This window comes from Canis lupus, chromosome 30 (genome assembly GCF_011100685.1).
Source record: "Canis lupus familiaris isolate Mischka breed German Shepherd chromosome 30, alternate assembly UU_Cfam_GSD_1.0, whole genome shotgun sequence".
Lineage (NCBI taxonomy): Eukaryota > Metazoa > Chordata > Mammalia > Carnivora > Canidae > Canis > Canis lupus.
Window position 1 is genome coordinate 5,190,450 of NC_049251.1, and position 17,313 is coordinate 5,207,762.

A 17,313-nucleotide genomic window follows, 5' to 3' on the forward strand; every position below is an offset into this window, starting at 1 on the left:
CCTAGGAGTTAAAATATGTTAGAAATATGAAAGTAAATGTTTCACAAACAACAATAATTTATTGATCACATTCTCTGCCAGCATAAAATTAGAAGTGCAGAATCTGATGATTTGGGAAGCCTGATGACTACACTTTTTGAGTGTTTTAAAATAAAACTTTAAAAAAGTTTCTTTTTAAAACAGGTAAAAGGACTTAAAAGGTTGAGAGTGGTGCCTAATTTTCTTACTGTATGTCAACGGGAGTTATTCCCTACAATGTTTCACAAAGTATTTTCTCAGTGATTTAAATTACACGGAAACCTCTACATTTAATCATTAAGACAATAAAGATAGGAATAAAGAAAATAATTCGCAGGGCATCTGGGTGGCTCAATGGTTGAGCGTCTGCCTTTGGCTCAGGTCATGATCCTGGAGTCCTAGGATCGAGTCCCATGTCGGGCTCCTTGCATAGAGCCTGCTTCTCCCTCTGCCTGTGTCTCTGCCTTCTCTCTTTCTCTCTCTCTCTCTCTGTGTGTCTCTCATGAGTAAATAAATAAAATCTTGAAAGAAAGAAAAAGAAAGAAAGAAAAGAAAGAAAGGAAAGAAAGAAAGAAAGAAAGAAAGAAGAAAGAAAGAAAGAAAGAAGAAAGAAAGAAAAAAGAAAGAAAGAAAGAAAGAAAGAGAAAGAAAGAAAGAAAGAAAGAAAGAAAGAAAGAAAGAAAGAAAGAAAGAAAGAAAGAAAAGAAAGAAAGAAGAAAGAAAGAAAGAAGAAAGAAAGAAAGAAAGAAAGAAAGAAAGAAAGAAAGAAAGAAAGAAGAAGGAAGAAAGAAAACTACTCTCCCTTGCCATTTCTTTTTAATCCCATACCTTTGATTATATAGTATAAATGATTCGCTGTATTTAGAAACTCATGATGGCTCCAAGTTTTGTCGTTCACTGGAAACTACCTCACCCAAGTTTGCATGTCCTCCCAGGGTTTGGCTGATAGAAGAATACAAATTTCCCCTTGCCCCTATTTTACCCAACTCTGAAAGTTTCCTTGGAGCACAAGCATTCTCCCATGAGTTTGATGAGGCCTTAATCACAACTTCATTCTGGTCAGCTTATCCCCTTGCCCATTGCTGCCATCCTCATTTTCTCAGGAATATGCCTCAGAGAGGTATCTCCCAAGAGCTCACCCCAATGGACCGTCTTTGCAACACTCTGTCTTCAGACAGTTCAATCTAAAACAGCGTTAATGTGTATGTTAATAAATGCAAGGAGAAAGTACCAAAAAGGATACAAAGCAAATCATTTATACTATAGAATTGAGGGTATGTACTAGTAAAACATCTCTGGCACAATGTGTATCTAAATTGCAGATGACAGCAGCTACCTCTAGTTGGTATGGATTTGGACAAAGCAGAGAGGAAGAGTTTCATTATTTACTTTCTTCATTTAAAAAGAGAGAATAAGTAATGATGGAGCTATAAATGATTTTTATAGTCTATTAATGGCTTTTCTATGCTTTCCAAATTTTCTGTAATGGACATGTATTAATTATATCTCATAAGAAGGCGACATTTAAGGGTTTCAGGAGTCCATTGCTAAAGGAATAGTTTTGTAAGTTTTCTTAAAGTGTAGGTGCTTTATTGATTGATTGATGTAATTACTTGAGAGAGAGACAGCACACAGGAGGGGCAGAGGAAGAGAGAAAAGCAGACTCCCAGCTGCTTCCCATGGCAGGGCTTAATCCCAGGTCCCTGGGATCATGACCTGAGCTGAAGGCAGATGCTTAATCTACTGAGCCACCCAAATGCCCCTATATATTAATTTTTATGGTATAAAAGCCTTCCCATTCAAGGGCATAGTATGTCTCTCTATTCACTCAAGTTTTATGTTTCTTAATTAAGTTTCATAATTGTCTTCTTAGAAGTTTTGTACCATCATTATTAAATTTATTCTTTGGTATTTTATATATTTTTTTTTATTTTTTTATTTTTTTATTTATTTACTTTTTTTATGGTGTTCAATTTACTAACATACAGAATAACACCCAGTGCCCGTCACCCATTCACTCCCACCCCCCGCCCTCCTCCCCTTCTACCACCCCTAGTTCGTTTCCCAGCCAAACTACCTGGTATTTTACATATTTTTGTTGTTATTATTAATTGCATATTTCTCTATTTTTGTTTTTAACTATGATTAAATATTTTATTTTTATTTTTTAAAGATTTATTTATTCAGAGAGAGCGAGAGAGAGGCAGAGACACAGGCAGAGGGAGAAGCAGGCTCCATGCACTGGGAGCCCGATGTGGGACTCGATCCCCGGTCTCCAGGATCACACCCCGGACTGCAGGCGGCGCCAAACCGCTGTGCCACTGGGGCTGCCCATGTTTTTAACTATGATTGATGTTTATTCATTCATTAATTTATTCAGCAAATATTTACTGAATCCATACTTTTTATCAGGCACAGTTCTGGGCAATAAAATAGTAGGTAAGATAAAGAAGTTTCTTGCAGTTGTGCAGGTTACATTCAAGTGGTGAGAAATAGAAAATAAACACATGCACATGTATTAGGTGGTAATAAGTGCTATGCCAATAATTAATTAATTAATTCACTTAGAGCAAGTATAAGCAGGGAGAGGCAGAGAGGGAGAGAATCTCAAGCAGATTCTGTGCTCAGAGTAGAGCCTGTCATGGAGCTCAATCACCCTGAGATCAGGATCTTAGCCAAAATCAAGAATTGGATGCTTAAAAAAAAAAAAAAAAAAAAAAAAAAAAAAGAATTGGATGCTTAACCGACTGAGCCATCCTGTGCCCTGCCAATAATTTATTTTAAATTAATTTCCTCATGAGACCACCTAGGGAAGAGTACATAGCTGTATAACAGGACTTAATTCCTGAGTCTTGAAGCTCTCCAACATTGGGAATCAGTACAAAGGACAACAGGCCATTAGCATGGACAAATACATAGTGACCAGTGAGATAAGACGGAAATTAACATGTTTAGTGTCGTTAAAGCCAAGGGAAGAGAGTGTTTTCAGGAAAAAGGAGCAGCCAACTTTGTCTAATGTTCCTGAGAAGTCAAATAAGATGATAATAGAATATTGAATATTTGAATATTAAATATGTAGACTAGAGTGTTAGTGATTTTACAAGTATAGTTTAGCAGGTTAGTAGGAAGAAGATTCTGATTTGAGAACACTCATATATATACAGATATATATACACCCACACATACACGTATAGTCAACTATTGCATATACTCTGATTTGAATATATATGTCAAACATTAGAATAGCAACAATAAGAATGATGGACAATATTCATAGAGCCAGGCATTCTAAGCACTATACACATATTGACTCATTTAATCCTCACAATAACCCAGTGAGTTAAATATTCTTGTCTCCCCACTTTTCAGATGAGAGAACAGAAGCAAAGAAAGTTTAGGGAACTAGCATAAGTAACTCAGCGACAGGCATGCAACTAAACTTTATTATTATTTCAAAGCAAGTCAGTTGATTCTCTGAGACTTACTAAAGATGTGATTATATAATCTATAAATAGTGGTAATGCTTTTGCTTTTAGGGTGCTTCTATAATATATATATCATATTGCATTTGATTGAACCTCAAAAACAATACTAGTGACAGTAAGCATCCTTGCCTTGTTACTAAAGATAAATAAAAAGCTACTAACATTTTTTTCATTTTCTTTGATGCTTATTCTTGGCTTTTGGTAAATACTATTTAACTTACAGAGAAATGCTTCTTCAAATTCTTAACTCAGTTTTTTTTTAAAGATCTATTATAGCAAACTGAATTTTGTCAAACATCTTGTCAGCATCTAGTAATGTTATCTTTTTTCCTCTTTTAAAAGACTTATATTAATAAACTTCCTATGTTTACATGTTAAGCCATGTTTACATTCCTTGAGTAAATCTACTTGGCAGAAATGATTATTTATAATGATATTCCTGGAGGGGGCTGGGGGATTGGTGAAATAGGTGATGAGGATTAAGGTGTGGACTTGTGATGAGCACTGGGTGATGTATAGAATTGTTGAATCACCACTCTGCACACTTGAAACTAATATAACACTGTATATTAACTAACTGAAATTAAAGTAAAAACTTAAAAAAAGGATATTCCTGGATTTTTTTTTTTGCTAATACCTAAACATTTTGCTTTGCGATGCTGGATCTAGCATAGTACTCTGTAATTGTATTAGTATTTCTGTAAAAAAAAAAAATGTGTGTGAATATTCATACTAAGAGCAATAAGACTTAACAGGTCAGGGTTTCCTTACCAAATGAATTTTTAAAAAAGCTTTTGGTGTTGAATGTAAGAACTGTGGGTAGAAGACACTGCATCTGCAAAAGAATTGTATGCTCCTTTAAAGTTACATCTGCATCTGATCCTCTGTCTTTTCAAATTATAAGACTTTGTAACTATTAATATGTTTAAAATTTCTATTCCTCTTGGAATAGAATATAAATTAAATATAAATTAAATATAAATGTTTAGCATTTATATTTGGGGGGGCATGTATCCATTTTCCTATTTTCAAGTTTATTGTGAAGAGAAGTATGGAGATGAGAAATTAGCCAAGCGCTGGAGTTTGAAAAATGTTTAGGATCCAGAATGAGAAAGAACATCAAGGTAGGAATCAGAAAAGGAATAGATAAAAAGCTGCAAGGCATTTTTGTTAGTATACAATCATATGTAGAAAATTTCATTAGAGTTAAAGGAAAGAAAATTTCACAATGAATTCATCTGGTTCTAGGCACTAATTTAATTAAGGGTTTATGTCCACTTCACCTGGGGTTTAAGTTCAAGCTGGACTGTGCTTATTTTGGGTGCCTTGTAGACAGTGTGTGTCAGATATAGAGACTCCTAATACCCAATTAATCTTACCAATATCCTTGAGTGTATAGTCATGTGTATTCAGTGTGTACTACTAAAGAGATACTGAGGAGCAAAGGGACTTTAGGGAGTTCAGGAATAATAGGGGAAAACCTCTGATTTAGGAAAGATCAACCAAATCCTACAACACTTTCCCATTCTAGTCTTCTCAGTGCTTCCATTAATCCTCCCAAGTTAACATTCTCATACACTTGGGAGGATTAATGAGAATGAGACCCAGAATGAGCGTATTCAGCTGCAACCTAATCAACTACATTGTTGATATTTCACTTTCAAGTTGAAAGCTGGAAGATTTTGAGTTTTTGCATGTTTCTCAAGAAGAACAATCTTGAGAAATTCAGTCAATTGTGATGTCTAGATACTCCTGGAAACTATAAAGCAGAATTGATTAGTTGTTGGAATTTATAATAGTGCCCTTAATATATATTTAGCTTAATGTGTAAGTTCATATCCTCTTACTTATCTTTTTCAGACCAAAGTTATTCACTAAGATAAATCAGTTAGAGGAAGGAAAACATCTAATAGCTTAAAATTCCCAGTGATCAACAAGTTATAAAATCGGCTATAAAATCGGCCTTGAAACTTTTAAATTAATAATTTGGTGGGAAGAATTACAAAAAAATGCTATCTGTTGTAATCTTAATGTGAGAGTTGCATTTGACCTCTTATTTGTATCTCCTAGTCTTCTTAGTCATGTACAATATTCTGAACAAAATGGATTTCTATGCCTTCATATAATGTTTCTATAGTTATTCCAAAATCTAATTTAGTTGGATTTGTTTTTGATTTGGATAACTCTTCTTCCAACCCCCAATTTAGACTGAATTATTTTTAGCTGGTAGGTTTCTTGTTTTTGTTTTTTCTTGCTGACCATGAACCAGATCAATACAGATTGACTTTAAGAAGTTTACATAAACTTCTGGTTCCAGAAAAACAAAGGGGTCTTTGTAGTTGAAATAAAGATATGTTTACATTTCCTTCTGTTAATCTGCCTATCAGAATATCCACCATACAGATGTTTCTAGGCAAAAAGTATCAGTGGTATTTACCGCGTCGTTCAAAAGCTTCACAAAAAGAACTTTTTTCAAAGCCTGCTCTTTTCCTTGGCAATCACATCTAGCCAGAGTTTAAAGATCATGTTAGAAGATCATACAGTGATCTTTAATTTGTAATCAACTGTGCCCTTTTTAGAGAAGGCTGTACTCGTCTGAATGCAATGTCAGTAGAAGAAATCAGATGAGGTTAAATCATGTTTGTATTTTCTGTTCTCAGTCTGTCATCATTCCTCTCTGTGACTAGTTTCTTCGAAGGTAGTAATTGACTGAATGAGATTCCCAACTGCATAAAACATGGGAACACTTTGAATTTCATGGCAAAATTCCTGGCACTTGGCAGATCACTGAGATGACATTTGGGACAACAAATTTTCAGAAAGAGACAGGGAATATAATCAAGAATAAATGAAAGAAACACTGGGAGACAACACGGGGAAAAATGATTTGGGGGTAAAATAGAGAATGTTTATAATGTGCAAAATGAAATGACCCTTTGGGAAGTACCTGTAAATTTTATATTTCATTATGGAGTGATTTCCTTTGTAAATTTCAGAACTTTTTCTTTTTTTCCTCATTGATAATAAATTCCATTTTTAATTATTTCCTTTTTTGAGTTGCTGCATAATTTTAATTTAAAATGAGTTTAGGATAGTCGGACAGCCTCAAAGTAGTGGTTATGAAGTTTTTCTTCATAGGAAAAATTCTCTTCCTCGGCTTTGCTCCCTTGATGCATTTTCTAATCACCTCAATTGGAATTGATGCTTGCACAGTCTTTGAACAACTGTTTTAAATAACCCACCTGCATTTGGTATGTGTTTCTAAACAATCTGTGGTATTTATACGCATACCTCATTTGTTCTCCCTCTCTGACTCCAAAGAGGTACCAAAACAACTTGGAATCAGTCATATTACAAAAAAGCAGGGGATAAGTAAGTAAATTAGTAAATATATTAATATACCTATGGCAATTAACTAGATCTTGTTCAACTTTGTGTGACTTGTAGCATCAATGACAGCAACAAATCTCAATAGAGCTACCATTACCAACAGAGGCACCTTAACCCCACCCTCAATCTATCATTTTATTGTGTAATGCCTGAGTTACTGTTCTGATATACAAATCTTTTAATGTTCTCCCACTTAAAATTCTTTAATAGTTATTCATATATTTATAGATAAAGTTCTAACTCAGCTGAAGGAAGAAAGGTCTTCTTGTGAACTACTGGGTATCTGGTCCTATCCCTAGCTACCATTATAGTACACACCCTTCACTCCAAATATATCAAACTTATACTGAGTTCCTCAAATGCTCTCTTCAGGTTCTTTCACTTCTCTGAGTCACCCTACGTGGTCTTCCTTTGGCATAGAATATCTTTCTCCTTGAAACCTCATTTAATTCATTGGATTTTTTTTTTTTTAAGATGCCCCATCTTGCCTGTTGAATTTTGCTACCTTTTGTTACACAGTAAACTTCCCCCTATGATATCTTTTGAATTTTTATTGGTCAAAATTTTGTAATGCATTGGGGTACCTGGGTGGCTCAGCTGGTTAAGTGTTTACTTTCAGCTCAGGTTATGATCTCAGAGTCCTAGGATCAAGTCCCCATGTCACTTCTTTCTTTCTCTTCCCCTCTCCTCTCCCCCTCTTCATGTTCTCTCTCTCTTTCTCAAATAAATGAGTAAATAAATACATAAATAAATAAAATATTTTTTAAAAATTTTGTAATGTATTCTAATTGTTGATTTTCTTGTCTTTTTCTCCTAGTAGAGAATTCTTGAAGATCATATGTAGGTTTGTGCTTGGCAAAGTATAGTTACATAATAGGTTCTTAATAAATAACATTGAATAAATAAATACTATCTTTTGCATAAATAAAAACAAAAGAGCTATTTTAAAACAGAAGATAAAGAAAATCAATGAACACTCAGAAAAAAAAAACACAGATAAAGGTATGTGGAATGCCTATAAACAGATAATTATAATAATCAGCCTAATTGATTAGGTCATGAGGGTGGAGCCCTCATGAATGAAATTAGTGCCCTTACTAAAGAAGATCCAAAAGCCTCCTCAACTCCTCCTGTCATGTGAAAACATAGCTGTCTATGAACCAGGAAGCTGGACCTCCTCAGATGCCAAATCGGCCAGCTCCTTGATCTTGGACTTCCCAGATTTCAGAATTGTGAGCAATAGACTTCTGTTTGTAAATCACGCAGTCTATGTTAAACTGTTATAGCAGCCCAAAGGGGCTAAGATACCCAGACTGCCTTTATATCTTTGAACCTCTCCTGTAAACAGCCTATTTTGTCAAGCTGGTTTGCCCATGAATAAAGTACTTAAAAATTGTTTAGCTGTTGATTGTTCATAAAGAAATGGGAAATAAGTACTATTTAGGTTGTCAAATTGTTAATATTAAAATTGAAAAATAAGATGTCATTTTTAGCAAGAGCAGATGTTTGTGGCACATTTTTTTCAGTGCATCTGTTTATTAATGAAGGGTTAGCCAGAGCTTTGTGAACATGCGGCTTTATTTATTTAAAAAAATATTCCATTGGCTTTCAATTTACATCATAACAAAAGTGTGTATAATGTGGCAGAACTGTTTTATGTGATTAAGAACTGTTTATTCTGGATTTGTAATTAATTTAATTGTAACATCTAGAGGACTGCAATTTTGAAAAACTTTCAATCCTGATTGCCTATTATTCACATGACAACACTGAAATAAAGTGACATTATGATAAATGGAAGCATAACAAGCAGTTGTCCTGATTTAATAACATTTTGAAAGAAAAATCTGTAAAATTTTTATATAAATCATATATATATAATATATAAAAAGAAAATCTTGTTTTGCCTTCAAATTTTGCATTAGAGTTTGAAAGTTTACAATTTAATAAACATCTTACAAATGCACTTTCATCATTTAAAGCCAGCTTGAGATATTTCATATCTTGATAAAAATAGAATAAGGAAAAGAACTAATTCAGTTGCTCCATGGAATTATTTCCTTAAACCCAGGGCCCATTTGAGGTCAGTGACACACCTTCATTTGCTTGAACTATGGTTTTCACCAAATTCAATCAAACATTAAAAGGAAGTACTTAATTAGTTATGCTGCACTAACAAAGAAAAATTATTACACCTTACTAATCTATGTTATGGCAAAACCCTGACCCCACAAAAATGATTGGTGCTATTAAGGAGATTGATTGAAACACATAGGAATTATAATTCAAAGAATCAGTGAAGAGAAAGTCATCAGATTCAGACCACATTATTTCTCTATTCAGATGCTACACTAAGATTCCACATAAACTTGTTTCCAAAGCTGAATTGCATTGTGGATAGTGTTAATGAGTATGGAATAAATGTGTGATTTCCACTTCCATTTAGCTAAATTCATTTCAAATAAATTATTAGCCAATATAGTCATTTTAAATTCAAAACGTTACAGACAAAATCTTTACCACCTGAAGTATTTAGATATGAGGATTTTTAAAGATAAAACTCTATTTGTTGGTTAAAAAGAAGAGATTCTGCTCAATTAATTCCCAACAAATGTCCAAGTCACAAATTTCAGTGTAATTTCTCTCAGATTATTGCAGGAAAATCTGAATACAGGGAAAAGTGAAAAGGAGAAAAACCACCCACAATCAACTCCTATTCACATTCTTATGGTTTCTTCCTACCATTTTGTATGAAAATGAGTTTTATTATTGTTGCTCTCAAGGAAGCATTGTTATAAGGCTTTGACTAAAACATTTGAAAGGACTTGGTCTTTGTTACATAAAAACAGGGAAAATCCCAGTATTTGTATATTGGCTCATGATTATAGAAATGGGAAATTTCCTTCAAAATGAGTAATATACATACCATGTATTTATTTTTGACTCTTCATTCTTTATTTCTCTCAAAACTAAATGATAGCCTTACAAATAAATTCCAGTGACTAAATGACCATAGATCCCCCTCCAGGGCCAGATAATTCACAGAAGGACAAAAAAGTGGACTAAAACATATTGCGTTCTCACCTAGGATAAATGGTGAAAATATTTCTAATCCTTAAAGAGATTTTGAACATGTTGGATTAAATATTATACAGGAAGTTTATGAATAAACTATATAATACATATTGAAAATCAACACAAGAAAACCTAACATGTGAGATAAACAATAATCTACGTATTACGTACTGATGGGGGAGGGGAAGTTTCCAAGAGAGCTAACATGATAGAATCCTAAATTATGGCAGCCTTTTAGGCAACTGTTGTGCCCAAGACCGCAAATCCGAACCGCCAAGGAGCCGACACCGATGCAAACACACGAGGGTTTATTTACAAGCCCGAGCTTGGGTCCAAGTATACCCGACGCAGCAGAGCAGGGACTCGAACCCGAGACTAAGAGGCTTAGCAACTTGATAGGGGCCAGTAGCCAATGGGATCCGCAGAAAGTTGCACAGTCATGCTGGTCCACTGAGCCGGATTTCCGATTAGGGTGTGCCCTGGTCTCTGACTAGGGCGGGGCAGTGCCCTAAGCACAAGGCGGATGCAGCCCAAAATAGAGTCAGTCCTGCTCTGCTTGTCCGGGGATAGGGGATTTTGTTAAGTTTCCTGGGTCCCACAGCAACCATCTTTGATGATACATTTCTAGGATTTCATTCGTGATTATAAATATTGATCTTTTCTCTTACAATTGAAATCAACTGGCTCAAGTCCAGTGAAAATATGAATGAGGCTAAAGATTCATGGTTTTCAGCCTCCTGGTGGTTTCATATTTTGACTGATCAAATTTCATTTCATGAGGCCTTTCTTATAACTAGGATAATTCTTAGCATTTCTATGATTTAATTGCAATTAACGATGACAAAATGCATTAAAATACTCAAATGGTTGTATAAATTCTGCTGCATAAAAGGGGCAACAAATCATTTGATAAGGCAAGCATCTCTTTATGGTAAGTCAAAATATCCACTTACTAACTGAATTGTCAAAAATGTAAATTGTGTGTCTGCTTTAAAGATGCCGTATAAAATGTATGGAATTCTGAGCTGTTCAAAATTGATCGTATGAGTCGAAGTATGACATTGGGATTTCAAAAGCAATCATATGAAACTCAGGGGCCTTTGCATTGGGAAAAGTGTGTTACTAGGAGGGAGAAAGGATAGCTTGATAATCCGGCATGGACTCAACAGCTTGGATCATTTCCGTTTAAAATTAATGTAAAATTCCTGTTGGCTCCTAAGGAAGTCTGCTTACTTATTTTCCCATTTACTCCCTTCACTCATAAAATTTACTTAAAAGGCATTTAATAGGTGCTTAATAAATAAAAGTCTTTCTGAAGCCCACATACCGTATAACTTTTCTAAAATGAAATGTGATGCAAATAATTCAATCTTCCTTTACCCTGAAAAATAAAGATTATGAAAGATTCTCTTTGAGAATTTTCTGCAGTTCCTATAGTGCTCATTGGAATAGGAGGGAATTAAGTCTGTGAAGGACCACAAGCCCGTCACTTCTTACTTTCCTGCTAAAATATGTAAACTGATATCTGTAACATCTAACCTTTACCAAAGTGTTCATTTTGCAGTAATTTGGACACGTAGCGCTCCATATAGAGTCACTCATTGTCCAGGACAGTAGCGGATGATGTATATTTTGTAGTTAATGGAGTTGAATAGATCCTCACATTTCACAGCTCAGTGAATATGTACTCCATTTTCTTCCTGGCTTCTGCTGCTAGGTTGGTTTTTTCTTTTTTCTTTTCTTTTTCTTTTTCTTTTTTTTTAAAGAGTTTTAAACATTAAAGATAAACTCATGACTTTGAGAAGCTAGTAAAATCTGCTCAGACATGATCAGAGCAGACCAGAAAGGTACAATTAGAATTATATAATTGTTTATGCTGACATAACCATTGGACCAAATTTCTTAACGTTTGCAATCATTTATTTTTTACTTAGAAATGATATGAGAAGTGAGAATCTACTGCTTGCAATTGTGCTCACTATAAAGAATCTTGAGTCCACTAAGGATACATGGCAATTATGACAGTATACTAAGAAGTCAAGAAAGATGCTCTCAGTAGCCATACAATGTAAGTTAAGCATGTGTTTTGTCTATCATGTTATGATCACGTTTGAAAAACTCATCAGAGATGCTATTATTTTTTCATTATATTTAAAATTTGCATTTCCAACACCAATAGTTTAAGGACTTTGAATAATCTCACAGATTTAATGAGCACCAAAATAATCCTATGCTTGCTTTACATAGTACTTTATAAGTGATAAAAACCTTTCACATATAATAAGCTCATCCTTACACAAGAGATAAAAAGGGCATATTATCATCTCTGCAAATAAGAAAACCAAAGCTAGGCACTCATGTGAATAATAAAAGATAAAAATACTTTAAGTGCATAGAATTAGAATCATACTTGTCTCAGATCTGAAAGGCTAATGGCAACAGGGTTGGAAGTTACATTGGAAAAGAAGATCCAAGGATTGGCAGCCTATAACCCAAAATTCAACTCTCCACCTGCTTTTGAAAATAAAGTTTTAATGGAATACAGTCATGTACATTTCTTTACATACTGTATATACATGTTTTCATTCTACAATGGCAAAATTGAGTAGCTGCAACAGAAACCATATGGATCACAAAGCTGAAAATATTTACTATCTGTCCCTTTATAGAAAGAGCTTACCAACTCCTGTCTAGATCAAAGGGATTGTCTATATCATGAGAGTTATCTGGAGAAGAATCTAGAGACCACAAGAAAGCTGTGAACATCAAATAAATGAATAAAACCATATTAAAGTAGATGTATGATTGTCTACATTATCTTTCAGCGAACAGTAATTTAGCAATACCATCAGTCATAGGTATGGAGGGAATCTAGAACTGTGGGGGAAGAAAAATAAAATAAATCCACAATATCTCTATCAGATGTTTGATAAAAAAAAATTTTGAATTTTTTGTAAGTATGTAGCATTACTACTAGGCATTAATCTATGAATGACCCTCTTAACTAGGTATTTTAAAGAAGTGCCGAATAAAGGTATTTGGGGGTCATAATGAAGTGAACAACCAAGTGTTTATCAGAACAAAGGAAGAAAGTTACAGCATGGATATGAAAAACTCTCTTCAATCTATACTAATGTCTTTGCTTTCCTAGGTTGATAATCTCACTTTCCTTCTTTCTCATCAGGCCAGAAATTCTTCTAGGCAAAGGAAAAAGTCAAACACAGCTACTTTGCAAAATGGCTTCTGAGTCTATGTTCCAGTATTTCAAAGAAATCACAGCCCAAAACTGAAAGTCAGGAGAGTAAGAAAAAGTGACTTAACATTTGATAATGTATATAGTTTCTTAGCCAGATCTTAATTTTATGGAAGACCTGAAAGGAAAATAAATAGCTGAAAGATTAGGAAAACCGTGATAATTCCAGAAATATAGCAACATTTGTTCATTCTTTCATTAAAAAAAAATTTTTAACACCTACCCTGTTCATGGTCCTTATTTGGCATTATGGAGAAAAAGAAATTCACGCCCTTAAGAATCACAAAATATAAGAGAGAAGACAGACACCTATACGAATAATTGTATTATAATCATCTGTATCACCACTGGAGATTATGAATGGACTGAACATAAAGGCAGAAGAAACAAATCATCATAACTTATATGTGTAACTGACACTGTCTGCATTCAAGACACCATGTCCAAATGGCAGGATATACAAATTATTGGTGTAGGATAGCCACTGTGAGGACAGAGCATTTTAGAAATACATTCAACATAGTTCATTGAAGAATGTTCAGTGAAAGACTCAACTTTAATTAGTGAAACGGTAATATTAGAACCATTGAAATCAAAGGACTGACACATAATTGTTTTGGAACTCAAAATTAGTCTCTGGTTTCTTCTTCTGTTCTTCAATCCCATAGTTTTCCATTAAATTATATTCCCTTCATTGATTTACATCAGATAAAAAATTCTGTCCCCTTTTTGATGGCAGCAGCTGAAGCAGCAACTCAAGGAGCTGAGCTTTTGTGCACTTTCTGCCAGTCTTAACTGTAGGGGCACAGTGGTTAGGGCTATAGTCTTGCTCTCAGATATGAATCCATTAATATGTGAAAAGTCACCTTTATGTTCTTCACTAGTACACATAATGAAATGTGCATAATATATAAAAGACTATTTTAAAAGTACCTACTTCTTAAAAAAATAAAGTATCTACTTCTTAACAATTTTCTCCTTTTGAATTTATATTGATTATACTGGCCTGTTTTTCTGTAAGATAATTAATTTGGTCAAGGTGGCCTGTAAAATCCCTCTTAGATCTACAAAATACATGCTTTTATATAATGTCCCTAAACAAACAAGTCTCCATTGAATTTAACTGTGATCTAATTGACTGCTTCACTAGTCACGGTTTTCTATCCCAAAGGGCTAGTCACCCTGCCTACATAAATGGGTGATTTGCTTTTATTAATTCATTCCATTTTTATTAATTTTATGTCCAATAATATTTGGTGATGAAAATTGTGACAGTTTGCCAAGGAGGATCTAATATGTAAAACAACTTGGAGATTCTTCTCGCTATTTCCTAGGAAATGGCAATATTTTCCTAGCTTTCCTTAATGGAGTATGTTAAAGTACTAAGGAAATAGTGTTATCTGAAATGTGATGTCTTTAAGAGAAATATGATTTGCCTGTCCCCTAATGATCATTAGTTAATTTAAATCAATTTCTTTTGATAGTGATATTGGAGTTAACTGTTAGACTCAAAATATATGTTTAATCAATGCAGTTAAAAAATTATCTGCAATTTCATTTTAGAGGAACAGAAAACTCCACAATGTCTATCTTATATTTCATACCCTTCAGTAAATCAGGCCACTTACATCAGTGTCATGGCAAGTTCAGTTGGGAAATAAAAATGTGCAGAGCACCGTACAGCACTCAATTAGCTTGCCCGAAAATAATGCACCAATGTTTACTTACACAGGTAAACTGAGGCAAGGGCTATTTGAGAAGAGGGCTCAGGCTAGATTTTAAATCAGCAGTGCTCAAATTATTATTTCATTTGTGGAACCCAAATGAGTCTTCATTAAAAAATGTAATGTATCAAAATACTTTGCAAATTTAATTTTCCTTCATCAACACACAGAGCATTTACAAATTGAATAACTTGCATTTTTAAATAGATGGAAATGAATTAGTGTAAAAAAATAGAAAAAGCTAAGCTGCTAAAATGTACACTATATGTTCATTTTCACAGTCTCTTAACAAAATGAATATTTTAAATGTACCTTTTGTCTTTGACTGGGAAAAAGAGAAAGACAAGGAAATTAATATTTTTGTAATATAGATGTCATCTTATATTTCATGCCTGACTCATTTGAAAATGTAGATTAATTTGCAAACAATTTAGAAAGCTGAACTATTGAATTGGGTCCTCTAAGATTTAGGATTTGTCATCTTTTAAAGTTGACACCCAGCGAGAGCTTGTCAATTACAAAGAAGTGAAATGAAGTGAAAATAAGTCTCATCTTCATCTTCTTGTTATATGCTTGGTTGGTTATAGAGAGACACCATTTACAAGCTCAAAATAATTATTCAGAAAGTTACGCTTCACTTTAAAACCAAATTTAAGCAAGAGAAAAGTGCCATTGTGTGATGGTTATTTTATTCATTGGGTGGGGAGGCTGAGTGGAGAGTAGGAAATGCTATATGGACTCTGAAGGCCAGTGGTTAGAATGTCTTGCCTTTCTTTCTACTTTTCATGTTGGTAATAGAGATGACTTCATATTATTGCTCTAAAAACAAACAACTCTACTTGCTATGTTGCTCTCTTACTGTTCAATGAAAATGAGGATTTGGGAGAAATAACTATAATGTTATTTACACATTTTATTAACATGTGAATTGAAACATCCATGACAGTTCTACTCTCTCCTTGACCTTGCTGTTTAAATCATTTTTATTCTATCCATAAAAACAAGAGGCCTAATGTTGGGCAGCCCAGGTGGCTCAGCAGTTTAGCACTGCCTTTGGCCGAGGGCCTGATCCTGGAGACCCCAGATCGAGTCCCACGTTAGGCTCCCTGCATGGAGCCTGCTTCTCCCTCTGCCTGTGTCTCTGCCTCTCTCTCCTCTCTGTGTTTCTTACGAATAAATAAATAAACAAAAGTCTTTAAAAAAATAATAAAAAATAAAAAAAGGCATACTTCAGTGAAACTATGAGCCATCTAATTCTTGGCTTTGATCTAAAGATTTACCACTAATAAGCAAGGTCACTTACCATGAGAAATGGACTAAGATTCAGTAATTGTAGTACCTCAATAAATGTATTCTCAATTTGTGCTCAGCCCAGAGATGTCATCTCTGAGAATGATTGGGAGAGATTAATAGAACCCAAGTATCATATGAAGTCAGGTAGCAGAAAGAAGCAATTCTAACAGTATTTTCTACCTCCTATACCTTCATGGGACCACTTTATACCACATGCTTTTCACTCCAGAAGAGAGGAGAGGAGAAGCTAGACAGTCAGAAGAGGTATTCGATAAAATTTAAATCTTTAGAATGAAGCATTGAGACATGTTTTCTCTTCCATTACCTCATCTAAAGCCCCAAGGCCAACCCTATCTCCATCATAGTGAGAGAGCAAAAGCCCCAAGTGAGCCATTTGATACATAAGCACTAGCTCCTTCTTTAAAAAAAATGACATATGATGTTTGACATCACTTCACAGACCTGATTTGGCAAAATTAGCATTCTACCTATATAAATTCTGTTCATTTTTAAAGGTCATGCTGAAGTCCCCTATATGAAACCATCCCCTGTGACGGCGACTACAATAATCATTTGTTGCCTTGTCTCAAAGTCTGTGATACTTTTGGTCAACTTTAGGACTTGTGGTCAACTCTTCTGTGCTGATAATTATCTTTAAAAAAATTAATTACAAAAGTAATAAAATAACATTACAGTGTTTGAACAGTAGAGAAAATATCATCATAATTCAATGCCCTAACCCAACAACTGATTAATTCTACATAGTCTTCTAATTTTCATAAGCCTATATACTACATATTTTCAAAAAATATTTTACATAGGTTTTTACACTGAAATCTTATTAAATATTAAGTAATAAATACTTCTCCACATTTTATAGACAACAGTCTATAAAAACTATTGCTAATAATATTCCATTAAGTGGATATATCAAGATTTATTTAACTATACACTATTACAATGCCAATAAATGATTTACAATATTGTTGTTATACCCCATGGCATTTCAAATATCTATATGATTATGGCTTTTTACATATTTAGATTATTTTTAATCTTTTTTTTTTAAGATTTT